Consider the following 18223-nt stretch of genomic DNA (forward strand, 5'->3'; position numbering starts at 1 on the left):
CTGGGGTGCTTTTTCCTTCAGTGGAACAATAGAGCTTCAGGAAGTGCAGGGGCATCAAAAGGCCGCTGGCTATGTCGAGATGTTGCAGAGAGAATTCCTCATGACTGAGGGCCCTCGTCTGTGTGGTAACGACTGGGTTTTTCAACAGGACAACGCTACAGTACACAATGCCTGAAGGACAAGGGATTTCTTCCAGGAGAATAACATCACTCTTTTGGCCCATCCTGCGTGTTCCCCTGATCTAAATCCAATTGAGAACCTTTGGGGATGGATGGCAAGGGAAGTTTACATAAATGGACAACAGTTCCAGACAGTAGATGGCCTTCGTGCGGCCGTCTTCACCACTTGGAGAGATATTCCCACTCACCTCATGGAAACGCTTGCATAAAGCTTACCGAAATGAATTTTTTAAGTAATCAACAATAGAGTTAAGCAAACCAGAACTGTAAACTTTAGGTTTTTCGGCACCCGGACCCGAACATTTACATAAAAGTTCGGGTTTGGTGTTCAGCGCTTTCTTGGTGCTTTTTGAAAGGCTGCACAGCAGCCAATCAACAAGCGTCATACTACTTGCCCCAGAAGGCCATCACAGCCATGCCTACTATTGGCATGGCTGTGATTGGCCAACTGCAGCATGTGACCCAGCCTCTATTTAAGCTGGAGTCACGTAGTGCCGCCCGTCACTCTGCTCGGATTAGTGTAGGAAGAGGCTGCAGCTGCTGTGAGGGAGAGATCAGGGAGAAATCTTAAGAAGAACTGCTTTTTTACTCAGCGATCTACAGTAAATGTGTTTTGTGGGTGCAGTGCACAATTTTTTTAAGCCTGCCCTGAGCCAACTACTACTGAAAACACACTTTTTTTCCTTCAGTTAGTCAATATCAATACATAATCGGCAGATATTTTAGGCAACGATATTTTAGGCACAGGATATCTGCATGTCTGCAAGTCCAGAAATACTGCTTTGAGACACTGGGGTTGAAAAAAAAAACAACTTTTTTTCATATAGTGCACATCTAGGATTAGGCGTGCATAAGTGAGTGTCACACTTAGGACAAAATTACAGCTTATTGGGGTGAAAAAAAAACCACATCTGTTTCATATAGTGCACATCTAGGATTAGACATGCATAAGTAAGTGTCACATTTTGGGCAGAAATACAGCTTTTTGCTTACTGGGGTGAAAAAAATACATCTGTTTCATATAGTGCACATCTAGGATTAGATGTGCATAAGTGAGTGTCACATTTTGGCCAGAAATACAGCTTTTTGCTTACTGGGGTGAACAAAAAACATCAGTTACATATAGTGCACATCTGGGATTAGACGTGCATAAGTGAGTGTCACATTTAGGCCAGAAATACAGCTTTTTGCTTACTGGGGTGAAAAAAAACACATCTGCTTTATATAGTGCACATCTAGGATTAGACGTGCATAAGTGAGTGTCACATTTTGGCCAGAAATACAGCTTTTTGCTTACTGGGGTGAACAAATAACATCAGTTACATATAGTGCACATCTGGGATTAGACATGCATAAGTGAGTGTCACATTTAAGCCAGAAATACAGCTTTTTGCTTACTGGGGTAAAAAATAAAACATCTGTTTCATATAGTGCACATCTAGGATTAGACGTGCATAAGTGAGTGTCACATTTAGGCCAGAAATACGGCTTTTTGGTTACTGGGGTTATAAAAACCCTCTGATATAATGCACATCTGGGATTAGACATGCATAAGTGAGTGTCACTTTTAGGCCAGAAATACGGCTTTTTGCTTACTGGGGTTATAAAAACCCTCTGATATACTGCACATCTGGGATTAGACGTCTCATCAGTCTGTCACATCACCCCCGTGCATATCGGGGAACCTGTCTGAGCCTCAAGTCATGCAGCAGTCTCTTTTGCTGTTTGAAGACTGCTGGCAGGGTTTCCCAAGGGCATCCACCTAGCCCTTCCCCAGGGGTGGAAGACATAGAATGCACTGACGCACAACCACTTATGTTTTCTGATGAGGACATGGGAATACCACCTCAGCACGTCTCTGATGATGACGTAACACAGGTGCCAACTGCTGCGTCTTTCTGCAGTGTGCAGACTGAAAAGGAGGTCAGAGAGGAAGACTGGGTGGAAGATGATGCAGTGGACGATGATGTCCTAGACCCCACATGGAATGAAGGTTGTGCCACTGACTTTCAGAGTTCGGAGGAAGAGGCAGTGGTGAGACCGAGCCAACAGCGTAGCAAAAGAGAGAGCAGGGTGCAAAAGCAGAGCAGACGTCGCCTGCTACTGGGCAACATCACCAGGGACCGATCACACCAAAGGCAGCTTCAAGGAGTTCCCTGGCATGGCACTTCTTCACACAATGTGCAAATGACAAGAACAGAGTGGTTTGCACGCTGTGCCATCAGAGCCTGAAGATAGGCATTAACGTTCTGAACCTTAGCACAACCTGTATGACCAGACATCTGGGCTGCAGTGGAGTAAACACCTTGAAAACCAAGAAAGGGCTCAGGCCCTTCCTGCTCCCACTTCTGCTGCTGCCTCTGCCTCTTCCTCCACCTCTGGAGGAATGTTGGCACCTGCCGCCCAAGCATCTGCACCATGTCACACGGAAGCGTTCAGCTCTCCATCTCACAAACCTTGGAGAGAAAGCGTAAATTCCCACCTAGCCACCCTCGATCCCTGGCCCTGAATGCCAGCATTTCTAAACTACTGGTCTTTGAAATGCTGTCATTCAGGCTGGTGGAGAAGGACAGCTTCAAACAGCTCATGTCGCTTGCTGTCCCACAGTACGTCATTCCCAGCCGCCACTACTTCTCTAGGAGAGCTGTGCGCTCCCTGCACAACCAAGTATCGGATAAAATCAAGTGTGCACTGTGCAACGCCATCTGTGGCAAGGTCCACCTAACCACAGATACGTGGACCAGTAAGCACAGCCAGGGACGCTATATCTCCCTAACTGCACACTGGGTAAATGTAGTGGCGGCTGGGCCCCAGGCGGAGAGCTGTTTGGCGCACGTCCTTCCGCCGCCAAGGATCGCAGGGAATCATTCTTTGCCTCCTGTTGCCTCCTCTTCCTACTCGGCTTCCTCCTCCTCTTCTACTACCTCCTCATCTGGTCAGCGACAGACCTTCAGCACCAACTTCAGCACAGCCAGGGGTAAACGTCAGCAGGCCGTTCTGAAACTGATGTGTTTAAGGGACAGGCCCCACACCGCGCAGGAGTTGTGGCGGGGTATAGAACAGCAGACTGACGAGTGGTTGCTGCCAGTGAGGCTCAAGCTCGGCCTGGTGGTGTGCGATAATGGGGGATATCTCGTAGCAGCTCTGGGACTAGCCGGTTTGATGCACATCCCTTGCCTGGCGCATGTGCTGAATTTGGTGGTGCAGAAATTCATTTACAACTACCCCGACATGTCAGAGCTGCTGCATAAAGTACGGGCAATCTGTGCGCACTTTCGGCGTTCTCATCCTGCCGCCACAGCGTAACTTCGGCCTTCCCGCTCACTGCCTCATATGCGACGTGCCCACCAGGTGGAACTCCACCTTGCACATGCTGGAGAGACTGTGCGAGCAGTAGCAGGCCATAGTGGAGTTTCAGTTGCAGCACACACGGGTGAGTTGCACTGCGGAACAGCACTACTTCACCACCAATGGCTGGGCCTCCATGCGAGACCTGTCTGCTCTGTTGCTCTGTTTCGAGTACTCCACCAACATGGCCAGTGACGATGACGCCATTATCAGCATTACAATACCACTTCTATGTCTCCTTGAGAAAACACTTAGGGCGATAATGGAAGAGGATGTGGCCCAGGACGAGGAAGAGGTGTCATCTCTAATACTTTCAGGCCAGTCTTTTAGAAGTGGCTCAGAAAGAGGATTTTTACAACAGCAGAGACCAGGTACAAATTTGGCCAGCCAGGGGACACTAATTGAGGACGAGGAGGATGAGGAGGAGGAGAAGGAGGATGGGGATGAAGCATGTTCACAGCGGGGTGGCTTCCAAGGCAGCTCAGGCCCATCACTGGTGCGCGGCTGGGGGATACGGAGGACACAGACGATACACCTCCCACAGAGGACAGCTTGTCCTTACCTCTGGGCAGCCTGGCACACATGAGCGACTACATGCTGCAGTGCAAGCGCAATGACTGCAGAGTTAAGTTCGGCCAAACCTGCCGAACCCAAGCATCCAGGTGTCTGCTCAACTCTAATCATAGAAACATAGAATGTGTCGGCAGATAAGAACCATTTGGCCCATCTAGTCTGCCCAATATATCTGAATCCTATGAATAGTTCCTGGCCCTATCTTATATGAAGGATAGCCTTATGCCTATCCCATGCATGCTTAAACTCCTTCACTGTATTTGCAGCTACCACTTCTGCAGGAAGGCTATTCCATGCATCCACTACTCTCTCAGTAAAGTAATACTTCCTTATATTACTTTTAAACCTTTGCCCCTCTAATTTAAAACTGTGTCCTCTTGTGGTAGTTTTTCTTCTTTTAAATATGCTCTCCTCCTTTACCGAGTTGATTCCCTTTATGTATTTAAAAGTTTCTATCATATCCCCTCTGTCTCTTCTTTCTTCCAAGCTATACATATTAAGGTCTTTTAACCTTTCCTGGTAAGTTTTATCCTGCAATCCATGTACTAGTTTAGTAGCTCTTCTCTGAACTCTCTCTAGAGTATCTATATCCTTCTGGAGATATGGCCTCCAGTACTGCGCACAATACTCCAAGTAAGGTCTCACCAGTGTTCTGTACAGCGGCATAAGCACTTCACTCTTTCTACTGCTTATACCTCTTCCTATACATTCAAGCATTCTGCTGGCATTTCGTGCTGCTTTATTACATTGTCTTCCCACCTTTAAGTCTTCTGAAATAATTACTCCTAAATCCCTTTCCTCAGATACTGAGGTCAGGACCGTGTCAAATATTCTATATTCTGCCCTTGGGTTTTTACGCCCCAGGTGCATTATCTTGCACTTATCCACATTAAATTTTGGTTGCCAGAGTTCTGACCATTCTTCTAGTTTTCCTAAATCCTTTTCCATTTGGCGTTTCCCTCCAGGAACATCAACCCTGTTACATATCTTTGTGTCATCAGCAAAAAGACAAACCTTACCATCGAGGCCTTTTGCAATATCACTTATGAAGATATTAAACAAAATTGGTCCCAGTACAGATCCCTGTGGAACCCCACTGGTAACATGACCTTGTTTTGAATGTTCTCCATTGACTACAACCCTCTGTTGTCTGTCACTCAGCCACTGCCTAATCCACTCAACAATATGGGAGTCCATGCTCAATGACTGCAGTTTATTGATAAGTCTTCTGTGTGGGACAGTGTCAAAAGCCTTACTAAAATCTAGATATGCGATGTCTACTGCACCTCCACCGTCTATTATTTTAGTCACCCAGTCAAAAAAATCTATAAGATTTGTTTGACATGATCTCCCTGAAGTAAACCCATGTTGTTTTTCATCTTGCAATCCATGGGATTTTAGATGTTCCACAATCCTATCCTTTAATAGGGTTTCCATTAATTTGCCTACTATTGATGTCAGACTCACTGGTCTATAGTTGCTCGATTCCTCCCTACTACCTTTCTTGTGAATGGGCACGACATTTGCCAATTTCCAATCTTCCGGGACGTCTCCTGTTACTAATGCTGAATACACGTTCAGACAAAACGCTGGCCGCCGGGCAGGCCAGCACCTCCAAGGCATAAAAGGGCCACGTGGACAATTTGGAGACCCAGAAGTTGAATGGGGCCGAACCATCAGTCAGTACGTGGAGGGGTGTGCACACGTACTGTTCTACCATGTTAGTGAAATGCTGCCACCTGCTAACACGTTCCGTATCAGGTGGTGGTGCAGTTAGCTGTGGCATGTTGACAAAACTTTTCCACATCTCTGCCATGCTAACCCTGCCCTCAGAGGAGCTGGCCGTGACACAGCTACATTGGCGATCTCTTGCTCCTCCTCTGCCTTCGCCTTGGGCTTCCACTTGTTCCCCTGTGACATTTGGGAATGCTTTCAGTATTCTACCAATGTGCGCTTGTACTCGCGCATCTTCCTATCACTCGCCAGTGCAGGAAGTAAGGTGGGCACATTGTCTTTGTACTGGAGATCCAGCAGGGTGGCAACCCAGTAGTCCGCACACGTTAAAATGTGGGCAACTCTGCTGTCGTTGCGCAGGCACTGCAGCATGTAGTCACTCATGTGTGCCAGGCTGCCCAGAGGTAAGGACAAGCTGTCCTCTGTGGGAGGCGTATCGTCATCGTCCTGCGTTTCCCCCCAGCCACGCACCGGTGATGGGCCCGAGCTGCGTTGGGTGCCACCCCGCAGTGAACATGCTTCATCCTCATCCTCCTCCACCTCCACCTCCTCCTCATCCTCGTCCTCATCGTCCTCCAGTAGTGGGCCCTGGCTGGCCACATTTGTACCTGGCCTCTGCTGTTGCAAAAAACCTCCCTCTGAGTCACTTCGAAGAGACTGGCCTGAAAGTGCTAAAAATTACCCCTCTTCCTCCTCCTCCTCCTCCTGGGCCACCTCCTCTTCCATCATCGCCCTAAGTGTTTTCTCAAGGAGACATAGAAGTGGTATTGTAAAGCTGATAACGGCGTCATCGCCACTGGCCATGTTGGTGGAGTACTAGAAACAGCGCAACAGGGCACAAAGGTCTCGCATGGAGCCCCAGTCATTGGTGGTGAAGTGGTGCTGTTCCGCAGTGCGACTGACCCGTGCGTGCTGCAGCTGAAACTCGCACAGTCTGTCCAGCATATGCAAGGTGGAGTTCCACCTGGTGGGCACGTCGCATATGAGGCGGTGAGCGGGAAGGCCAAAGTTACGCTGTAGCGCAGACAAGCGAGCAGCGGCAGGATGTCAACGCTGGAAGCGCGCACAGACGACCCGCACTTTATGCAGCAGCTCTGACATGTCGGGGTAGTTGCGAATGAACTTCTGCACCACCAAATTCAGCACATGCGCCAGGCAAGGGATGTGAGTCAAACCGGCTAGTCCCAGAGCTGCAACGAGATTTCGCCCATTATCGCACGCCACCAGGCTGGGCTTGAGGCTCACCGGCAGCAACCACTCGTCGGTCTGTTGTTCTATACCCCGCCACAAGTCCTGTGCGGTGTGGGGCCTGTCCCCTAAACATATGAGTTTCAGAATGGCCTGCTGACGTTTACCCCGGGCTGTGCTGAATTTGGTGGTGAAGGAGTATGGCTGACTGGATGAGCAGGTGGAAGAAGAGGAGGAGGAAGCCGAGTAGGAGGAGGAGGCAACAGGAGGCAAAGAATGTTGCCCTGCGATCCTTGGCGGCGGAAGGACATGCGCCAAACAGCTCTCCGCCTGGGGCCCAGCCGCCACTACATTTACCCAGTGTGCAGTTAGGGAGATATAGCGTCCCCGGCCGTACTTACTGGTCCACGTATCTGTGGTTAGGTGGACCTTGCCACAGATGGCGTTGCACAGTGCACACTTGATTTTATCGGATACTTGGTTGTGCAGGGAAGGCACGGCTCTCTTGGAGAAGTAGTGGCGGCTGGGAACAACATACTGTGGGACAGCAAGCGACATGAGCTGTTTGAAGCTGTCTTTGTCCACCAGCCTGAATGACAGCATTTCATAGGCCAGTAGTTTAGAAATGCTGGCATTCAGGGCCAGGGATCGAGGGTGGCTAGGTGGGAATTTACGCTTTCTTTCAAATGTTTGTGAGATGGAGAGCTGAACGCTGCCGTGTGACATGGTTGAGATGCTTGGTGACGGAGGTGATGGTGTTGGTGGTACATCCTCTGTTTGCTGGAGTCTTCAAACAGCATAAGAGACTGCTGCATAACTTGAGGCTCAGACAGTTTCCCTGATATGCATGGGGGTGATGTGACAGACTGATGGGCTTGGTTTTCAGGCGCCATCTGTGCCCTTTCTGCAGAATACTGGGTGGGAGATAATGTGAATGTGCTGGATCCACTGTCGGCCACCAAATTGACTAATGCCTGTACCTGCTCAGGCCTTACCATCCTTAGGATGGCATTGGGCCCCACCAAATATCGCTGTAAATTCTGGCGGCTACTGGGACCTGAGGTAGTTGGTTTACTAGGACGTGTGGCTGTGGCAGAACGGCCACGTCCTCTCCCAGCACCAGAGGGTCCACTAACACCACCACGACCATGTCCGCGTCCCTTACTAGATGTTTTCCCCATTGTTTTTTTTTGTATAAACAATTTTTATTGTTTTTTAAATATTAATAGATTGTACATTGCAGAAGAGGTATATCGTAGAGCAACAATAATAGCCATAATGTACAGTCTGTAATTACAAACATTACATACGTATGTAGACACAATGTTTTTCTCATTCACATTTAATGTAATGTGCATAGAATCAAAACCTGAGAGTTAAGAGTCGAACGACAGAATACTTAGATTGAGAACATAGCCGTACACAGTCAAGTGAAGTTCCTGTATTTTTTCCAGAAAGACCATATATTGAGAAATGTATTTCTGGTTTTCAATTCCCAATGTGAGAGTTCCTCAAGGCGATAAAATCGATCGACTTTAGCTATCCAGTGATCTATGGTGGGTATGTCCGAGCTACGCCAGTTCATGGGGACAAGTAGACGTGCCGCTGATATCAGAAAGGAAAAGAGGGGTTTTTTGTGCTTGTCTACCCCTTGTATACCCAAAGAAAGCAACGCTATCTCAGGGGAGATTGGGAAGTTAGTGTCGCATATGGTGTAACTCAAGTTAAAGATTTTCCCCCACCAGGGTTTTAACAGAGGGCATTCCCACCAGATATGGAAGTAAGATCCCTTATTCTTTTCGCATCTCCAACAATTATCTGGGACGTTGGGGTAGAATGAGGAGATCTTGTCTGGGGTTCTATACCATCTAACTAGAACTTTGTAGCCGTTTTCCTGCACTCGGACACATCTTGAAAGCTTGTGTGGAGTGATGAAGAGTTTGGTTATTTCGGGTTGGGAGAGTTGCCTTCCCAGGTCTTTTTCCCACAGTGCAATTACTGCTGGTTTGACACTCAGGGCAGGTAGGTTCAGCTTCTTATAAAGGACCGAGATCAACTTAGAAGGATAGGTATTGGACTTCAACATATTTTCAAACCAGTCCAGGGGTTTTTGTAGGTTTAAGGATTTGGCTCTGACGCCAATTTCCTTACTAATATAAGAGAGGAGTAGGGTATGTGCGGAAGTGATTCCCAATTTGTTTAAGAGGGACTCTCCAGAGAGGGCACATCCATCTCCGTCCAGTAGGTCTGTTACTAACTTATTGGAAGATCTGATCCCTAAAGGGCATGTGTCTCTCAGCTCTTTTGGAGCTAACGAGATAATATCCCCCACCTGGAGGAGAGGGGAGGGTAGGGGCAGGGCAGAGCAATTGGAGGAGAACCACTTCCAAACCTTCAAGGAAGTGCGCACTATAGGGTTCGGGATAGAGGAAAGGGTAGGAATGGACTGTCCGACAACAACAGGGCCCTAATGGTAGAGGGAAATAAAATATTTTCTAGCGGTAGCCACTGCTTGTGACCAGAGGGTCGAAGCCAGTCAATCACTCTATTTAAGTGTATAGCCTTCATGTAAAGTTCCGGGTCAGGCAAACCTATCCCCCCACGGTGTTTGGGTTTTGTCAAAGTAGAGAAGGAGATTCTGGGTTTTTTACCCTGCCATATAAATTTTCGGATCTGGGCATTTAATGACCTAAAAAAGGACCTAGGGATAGCAATAGGAAGGACCTGCAGGAGGTAAGTGAGTCTTGGGATTACCAGGGACATTACTCGATTTTTTCTTCCTAACCAAGACAGGTAAGGAAGGTCTAGAGAATCCAGCTGAGCAACGATGGCCCTCAAAAGGGGGGTATAGTTGAGCTGAAACAATTCAGAAAGATTAGAAGTTAATTTGACGCCCAAGTAGGTTAAATGTCTATTGGACCAGTTAAAAGGCGAATTCAATTGGAGGGCTGAAATTTGAACAGGGGATAAACCTGAATGAAGAATTTGGGATTTTTGGGGGTTGATTTTGAAATTTGAAAGAAGACCGAATCTATTTAAAAGGGATAATATAAGAGGAATGGACCTTATGGGATTTGTTGTAAGAATAAGCAGATCGTCTGCAAAAGCTGCTAGCTTAAAATCTTTTGGGCCTAATTTTAGTCCATTGATGCCCTCTTCCTGTCTCAAGGCCTGCAAAAGAGTTTCCATCACTAGAACAAATATAAGGGGAGATAAGGGGCATCCTTGACGAGTTCCATTCTTGATCAAAAATCTGGTAGAAATGAGACTATTGACCAAGACTGAAGCAGAGGAATTTGTGTACATTGCGAAAACTGCATTAACATATGGGGCGGGAAATTGGAAATCGTATAGGGTATGTTTTATGTAAGACCAGTCTATTCGATCAAATGCTTTTTCAGCATCGGTGCCTAGCAGAACCAAGGGTCTCTTTTTGTGGGAGGCATAGAAGAGGGCATCAAGAACTTTCGTAGTATTGTCCTTCCCCTCACGACCCTTCACAAATCCCACTTGATCAGAGTGGATCAAGTCAGGGAGGAAAGTTTGGAGTCTAGTGGCCAACATTTTTGCTAAGATTTTCAAGTCTATGTTCAATAGGGAAATAGGTCGGTAATTAGCACAGGAGGAGGGGTCTTTGCCCTCTTTAGGTATGATAGTAATAAGGGCAGTAGTCATATCAGCTGATAAAGGTTTATTACCGAGGGAAGAGTTACAGACTGGGAGAAAATATGGGATTAGAGAGTCTTGGAAGGAGGTGTAGTAAGCGGTTGGAAAGCCGTCCGGGCCCGGGCATTTATCTTTTGGGGAGGATTTGAGAGCTGCAGCCAGTTCGGTTGCCGTGAAAGGCTTTTGTAGGGTATCTTGCTGGTCTGGGGATAGTTTAGGTAGGTTAAGCGTTGCCAAAAAGGCCTTAATTGACGAGTCTCTATTTTGAGCATGAGGGTCCTCTGAGGGGGGAGGTAGGTTGTACAGGGCTTCATAAAAAAGCTTAAATTGTTCGGCTATAGTCTCCGAGGAGAAGAGCTGTTGGCCCTGGGGAGTTTTAATGGAAGAAACATGCCTAGCTAATTTCCTACGTTTAATACGCTGCATCATGAACTTTGAGGCTTTGTTGCCATGTGCAAAAAACTTATGCTGGGAGGATAAGTAGTATTTAGCGGCTTTAGCATTTAAGAGGTTTTTGAGCTCTGTTCTAAGAGCTGTAAGATCCGATAGATGTTGGGCTGCTAGGGATCTCTTGTGGAGAGACTCCAACACATGAATCTGGTCCAGAAGAGAAGAAAGCTGTTTATCCGCTTGTTTTTTCAGATAGGAGCATTTACTAATGAAATGGCCTCTCATAAAGACTTTATGGGCATCCCAGAGGGTATGGGGGGAAATATCTGGGGTATTATTAAGAGAGAAGTACTCTTCCAAGAGGGACTTGAAATGTTTTCTAAGGCCATCGTTGTTCAGCACGGACTCGTTTAGTCTCCAAACAGGAGTTCTACCTGATTCTGAGGGTGGCCGGATAGTGCAGAAAATAGGGGCATGATCAGATATGGTGATGTTGCCAATTTTTGCATCCAAGAAAGTAGGTATCTGATCCTTTGGAACGAGTATATAATCTATCCTGCTATAGGAGTGACCTGGAGCGGAATAAAAGGAATAGTTATTGTAGCTTGGGTTGAGGCAACGCCATATGTCTATAAGTCCTAAATCGTATAATCTGGAGTTCAGTTTTTTAAGAGATTTAGCAGAAAAAGAGGATTTCTTAGTGGACGTATCAACAAGGGGCTGTAAGGCGACATTGAAGTCACCTGCCAAGACTAAGGTACCCTCCTGCAAGTCCTCCACAAGAGTTAGAAGGGACAAAAAACAGTTTATCTGGTCAGTGTTTGGGGCGTAGACATTGACAAATGTGTACATTTTGCGACTAATAGTGCCCTTAAGAATGATATATCTGCCTTCTGGATCCTGTGTATGTGCAGAATAAGTGAAGGGAACATTACCTTTGAAACCTATACTCACTCCTCTAGAGGCCGCTCCTCCCGCACCGCAAGAGCCTGCTTGATAAAACGCCTGGACACAGGTCGGGAGCGGGAGGATATTGACTCACCACCATCGCTTTCCCCCTCAGACGTGCCTCCTTCAGCGCCTGCTTAGGAGCGCTCGTCTGTCGGCGCCATCTTGGATTCTTTAGGAGCAGGAGAAGCGGTCTATTTCTTTAGGTATTTCGCCATTCCTGTGCCCGGATTAGGGCATTTCGGCATCGCAGCTTGGTCTATATTCTTCTGTCCTCCTATTTTCACCATTTTGGAGTACAAAGGCGATCGTAATCAGGTCCCTTTAGCAGGAGAGTTAACGGAGCTCAGCAAAGCATGTCCTCACAGCTCAGCCGTTGGCTCCGCCCCTCTGTTTTCCCCATTGTTACCGTTCACCACAATAAGAAAAAAATTATTTGGCCCAATATATTGAATTCAAATTCAGGCCTTTTTTACAGGCATCTAACACTATCTGGCTATCTATTTAGGTACTGTATTACACTAATACAGGCACAGCATTGACGACAGATTTAGCTGAATATAAATTGTAGGCCTAGTATTTAGGCCCTGGATGACAGGTATCCCTTTTACGGACAGAATTAGACTTGGAAATGCACGGTAACGTGTGAAGTGAGGATGACCCTATCCGCACCTTCAATCTAATATACCCTTTTATGGATAGATTTAAACTTGGCCTGATACAGCAGAAGCCACTGATTTAGGGAATTGCTAAGTTGGGAATTGTATTTCAACCCAGAACAAAAACTGTGCTTTGGCGGACACTAAATGAATTGACCAGCCACAACAGTAACAACAGATTTAGCTGAATATAAATTGTAGGCCTATTATTTAGGCGCTGGATGACAGGTATACATTTACGGACAGAATTAGACTTGGAAATGCACGGTAGCGTGTGAAGTTATTGAGGATGACCCTATCCGCACCTTTAATCTAATATATACCCTTTTATGGATAGATTTAAACTTGGCCTGATACAGCAGAAACCACTGATTTAGGGAATTGCTAAGTTTGGAATTGTATTTCAACACAGAAAAAAATATATCCTTTGCCAGACAGCAGACAGTATTACAATTGGCTAGCCACAGCTGAAACACCAGATTTAGGGTACTGCTATTTTGGCAATTGTATTTCACCCCTCAATAAAATAGCATGCACAGCCAAGCACCTGATGTAGGATATAGCAAAAAAAAAAAAAAACACTATTGATGGTTAAATGTATTTGGTGGCAGCTTGTGCTGGCGCACCACAAGACACAAAATGGCCGCCGATCACCCCAGAAAAAAGTGACAGAAAAACGCTCTGGGCAGCCTAAAAACAGTGAGCAATTAAATAGCAGAGGTTGAATGATTTACAGCTGTAGATCGATCACTTCATTAAGTGTTTTTGAAGAGTAAATCCCTGCCTAATCTCGCCCTAACAGCAGCAGCTGCATCCTATGCCTAAACTGATTAGAGCAGAGTGACGTGCGGCGCTACGTGACTCCAGCTTAAATAGAGGCTGGGTCACATGGTGCTCTGGCCAATCACAGCATCGCATGGCTGTGATGGCCTCTTGGGGCAAGTAGTATGACGCTTGTTGATTGGCTGCTTTGCAGCCTTTCAAAAAGTGCCAAGAAAGCGCCGAACACCGAACCCGAACCCAGACTTTTATGAAAATGTTCGGCTTCGGATCCGTGTCACGGACACCACAAAATTCGGTACGAACCCGAACTATACAGTTCGGGTTCGCTCATCCCTAGTCCTAAACTTTTGATCAGCTGAAAAACAGCCTGTCTCAGTTTATTCGTTGTTTTCATTAAATTGAATGCTCAAAACATGTTTTGTCTCACTCCCATTTTTTCTTGTTGCATGTTGAAGCTCTACTTGGAACCTGGTTAAGATCCAGCCAATTTTTCAAGTGGTCTTAAACTTTTGATCAGGACTGTATGTAGTTACTTTATTATTTCACCACAAAAATACATGTAGATATATTTCTCACACTATAACAATTTTCTGTTTTATCATAAGAAAATTGTTATGTCTTTTTTTATCTTTATATGTCTATGGTCAAAATTGCTTTCTGCCATTCACAATAAGGGTATAATAAAGCATTAACATATTAAGGAGAAGTTGTCAGTATATTTTCCTTTACCCTGGGTTCACACCTGAGCTTTTTACAGCGCGTTCCTACGCGCTGTAAAACGCACAACAGGCAAGAACCAATGATTCCCTATGGGAATGGTTCACACCTGGGCGTTTTACAGCGCGTACGATCGCGCTGTAAAACGCCCGACGCTCAAACAAGTGCTTGAGCTTTTTTTTGGGCGTTTGTCGCGCGTTTTGGCCCATAGACTTCAATTGGAACGCGCAACGCTTGATTTTCGCGCGTTTTTGACACATAAAACGCGCGTTCGAACGCGCGTCTTGGATTTTGCAACATGCAGGAAAAGGCCCGAAACCAGGTGCAAAGCACAGTTTTGGAGAGAATCCAGCATGGAGGAGTCTCTCAGTGACACCGAGAACCTCATCAGGCTGGTGCAAGGCAAACGCTGCCTGTATGACACACAGGATGCCAACTACAAAAATAGGAGGAGCAGGCAGCAGGCCTGGGAGGATATTGGCAAAAGCATCTGGCCAGATTGGAGCAGTTTAACCAAGACAGTGAAACAGGGAAAAGGTATTTCCATGTGTGTTGTAAAGTGAAAGTAAACTCCTTGTGTGCAGTGGTGTACCAACTATATTATGTAATAGCCCTGGCCAGCTCTACCTGCAGCCCTCCAGCTGTTGTCAAACGCCACCTCCACAAATGCTGGCCTGTATTTTACTTGCTGGAGCCTGTGCAGGCATGCATGGAGTGGGATTTTAGCAACAGCTAGAGGGACGCAGCATCACCATCCCTGTTCTTGTATATGGGCACTCAGTGGCCTTAGTTTACAGAGAATGATGTGCACATTACATGTTGTAATAGTGTCCCCTCGCCCCTTTAGTTTTTAGTACTGTCCTGGTTCACCCTCCCCACATTCTGGTACAATGCAATGGGCCAGTATGTTCAATTTGCAGTGGTTCCACTATCTTGTGCCAGACTGCGCTCTTTCAATCCGCAAATGTAGTGGCATTTTGAAATGTAGGCCTAAGTTTGGGTTGAGGGATTTGAATCCTAAGTTGTTATTGATATTGTGTACTTTTTAGAATTAGACTGTTTGTGGGCTATGGGTGGCAAGGCATATGTTAGGTGCTTCGGTTTGTAACGTGCCAGTATTGGGCACCTTGATGGGATCCGTTATTTCACCCTCCTTGGCTTATATTCTACTGGCCGAGTATTGGCCACTTAAATGGGACACATGATTTCGCCCATATTTCTAAACCCTTGTTAATGGGCGACTATTGATGGCCACTATAGGGGCATCCTCAAGGGGCACTATATAGGTTAAAAAAAAACAAATGCACAAAAGATAGTTTCCAAATTTTTCATTTAGCCCTAGTCATAATCAACCAAATTTGAGAATCAAAGAATAACTAAACACTCTTTTCAGACAAAAAATATAAATGAACATAAACTTATATGGCTTCCAATTGCCATGGTAACACCCCATGTGGTGTCAAAAAATATGCGTTGAAGTGGTCCCGGACAGCTGCACCGTGCCGGGTCCCACGCACACCGCTCTGATTATGACTCTCAAAGAAATGGCTGAGGGAATCTTCGAAATTAAAGCCATCCCGTAGACGGACAAAATTGTGCAGAGCACACGCTGCCTTCACGGCCGAGATAGCGGTCTCCAATTTTAAATAAATGGGAGAATGGAGAAAGCGCCATTTGTTCGCTAAAATCCCGAAGGCGCACTCCACCACCCTGCGTGCCCTTGTCAGCCGGTAATTAAATACCCGCCTGGCAATGGAGAGTCCCCGGCTGGAGTACGGCCTCATCAGATGCTCCCCCAGCGCAAAGGCCTCGTCCCCCACAAAAACAAAGGGCATAGCAGGAAAAGTGGTCCCAGGCAGTGTGGTGTTCCCCGGGAGGTCCAGCTCATTATTATTGAGCATTTGCCCAAAGGCCGAATGCCCGAAAACAGCTGAGTCTGAGCTGCTGCCGTAGGACCCCACATCAATGTATCTGAAGCAATAGTTTGCATCACACACCGCAAAAAGAACAAATGAAAAATATTTTTTATAATTAAAAAATTGACTCCCGCTCCTTATGGGCTTCTGAACGCGGATGTGTTTGCCGTCTATTGCGCCGACACAGTTTGGGAAATTGCAGGATTCTAAAAACAGATCTGCAATTTGCAGCCAGTCCTCCTTCTGTGGTTGGGCCATCACAGCAGGATGAAGGACGTCCCAAATTGCCACGCAGGTTTCGCGGATGATCATACTGGCTGTGGACTTCCCAATGAGAAAGGCGAAGTGTAGACTGGCCAATGACTGTCCGGTAGCTAAATACCTGAAACAAATGTAAGAAAATAAAGAGACATGAACGGATGCTTTTTATTTCGTTTTTCATAGTCAACACTATCAAAGGCAAATGGAAAAGCCTGAAAGACGCCTTTATCCGCCATCGCCGCAAACAAAAGGAGCAGAGGAGCGGATCCTCCCCAGGCGGACGCTCCAGTTATGTGCATGCAGCACAAATGTCATTTTTGATACCGTGCACCGAAATGCGGAGGTGAGTCAAGGGCATACACATTGAGGAGAGGATGTGGTATGACATTACATACATTCAATTTCATATGGGGAACATACTTACCTATATTTTCCACTTCACAGCACCGATAGTAGCTGGGAACCCAGCCAGGCGCAAGCTGATGAGGAAGAGGACGAGGGCACAATCGACAGTGAGCCGGGCCCATCTATGGGGCCAATGAGTCCTCCAGCCCCCCCCCCCCACTCCGACTTTCGTCAGCCCCATGCAGACTGTCCAAGCCGTACCAGAGGCAACTCGGCAGCCCCGACATAAAAGGAGGAGAACTGAGAGACAGGAGGACCGGCTAATCGGCTGCCTGGATGCCCTGGCACATCCTGTGCCAAAACTTAGCAGCGACGCATATTTTCTCCTCAGTCTAGAGGAGAAAATGCTGCATGTGCCGAGACATCTCATCACAAAAGTAAGGGAGGAGGTGACTAACACCATTGACAAGTATTGCCTCCCTTATGAGCTAGCAACGTCTAGCACTGCCCCACAGCATCCCCCACAGCATCCCCCACAGCAGCCACCACAGCAGCCACCACAGCAGCCACCACAGCAGCCAGCACAATATGGCCACCAATATGGGCCACAATATTGCCCACAATATGCCCCACAATATGGCCCACTACATCCCCAACATGCACAACAACACCCTCACACATACCCAGCACACACATACACACAAAGTAACATACAACACCCTCTTGAGACATGGCAGACACAACACACATCATACCCATATCCCTCTTCAAGCACGGGCCCAAGCACCTCCACCATCACCACCACTGAAATGCCACCCGCCAATCAGTCTCGCGGAGCCAGAGAGACACGGCGGGATCCCGAGGCAGAGTTTTCTGGGCCGCAATATGAAACCCTTTGAGAAACGTAGAAGAGGGAAATTCTCCGGCTCAAGGGTTTGGGAGCCAAAAAGGGCACTTATCTAGACAAATGTTTGTCATATTTTGATGTTATTTATACTACATTGCTCCTTTGTTTGTAAAACAGTTTAAACACATTTTATTTGGAAATGTATGATGTGAATAATCAAAGTTAAAAAAATTGAAACAACTGTTTGGACTATTTTTGGAAAGTGAGGGGTAAAACATGGCCAAATGTGGATACATGATGCATGTATGGGATATCTATGCCACACGTTGACAACATACACATCACATACCCCCCGCACAAACACTCATACGTCACAAACAGCAAGAGAAACAGGGCGAAACTCAGATCATGGCACAACACACTGCAAATGGTTTAAATGGCCACAATAATAGGCTACTTACCGCAAAGTAATGACCAGTCTTTCCACTGGTGGGATGCAGTCCCGCATGAAGGTGTCCTGACGCTGCAAATGAGGAGACAACAGAACCAGGAGCTCGTCAAAGCTGGGAAACAAAAAAATGCTCATGGTTAACTATACAAAAAGCACAAAACACTTAGCTTAACCATTGCAAAAACATTGCAACCACGTATACGTACTAACCTGTGGAT

The 18223-nt window shown here is 46.6% G+C and overlaps 1 long non-coding RNA gene across 1 annotated transcript; it reads left to right on the forward strand.

Moving 5' to 3' along the window:
- The first annotated feature begins 14588 nt into the window (after nucleotides 1-14588).
- On the forward strand, nucleotides 14589-17193 carry LOC122943028. Its single transcript, XR_006390812.1, has 3 exons — nucleotides 14589-14722; nucleotides 16546-16705; nucleotides 16807-17193. It is a non-coding gene; the product is annotated as an uncharacterized LOC122943028 (long non-coding RNA).
- Nucleotides 17194-18223: the final 1030 nt, after the last annotated feature.

Source organism: Bufo gargarizans, chromosome 7 (genome assembly GCF_014858855.1).
Source record: "Bufo gargarizans isolate SCDJY-AF-19 chromosome 7, ASM1485885v1, whole genome shotgun sequence".
Classification (NCBI taxonomy): Eukaryota; Metazoa; Chordata; class Amphibia; order Anura; family Bufonidae; genus Bufo; species Bufo gargarizans.